We start from the raw sequence: 337 nt of genomic DNA, 5'->3' as shown, positions 1-337 counted from the left end.
GAAAGGAGACACAAGCGGAAGAACCTGCCGCCAGAGGTGCGATGCGAGGGTGCAGTCGTAGAACAAGTGCTGTTCAGTTTCTATAGCGTTGCACCCATCGGTAACGCATCTGCGGATGCCTGGGTGCGACGCCTCCTGGAACCAGAATCGCGACCGGACTGGCAGAAGACGGAACGCCAGTCGAAACTGCAAGTCCTCGAAGACAGGATGCAGGATCGTGCGCAAATGCTTGCCGAAGCAGACAAACGACGTGATCTGCGCTTCGTTAGCTCGCTGCGAGTGAATCATCATTGGATGTGGCTTCATCGGTGGCTTAGGTGTCCACACAGCACGGAGC

The sequence above is a fragment of the Plasmopara halstedii genome (assembly GCF_900000015.1).
Source record: "Plasmopara halstedii genome assembly, contig: Scaffold_322, whole genome shotgun sequence".
Taxonomy (NCBI): Eukaryota; Oomycota; class Peronosporomycetes; order Peronosporales; family Peronosporaceae; genus Plasmopara; species Plasmopara halstedii.
This window is presented reverse-complemented; position numbering follows the sequence as displayed.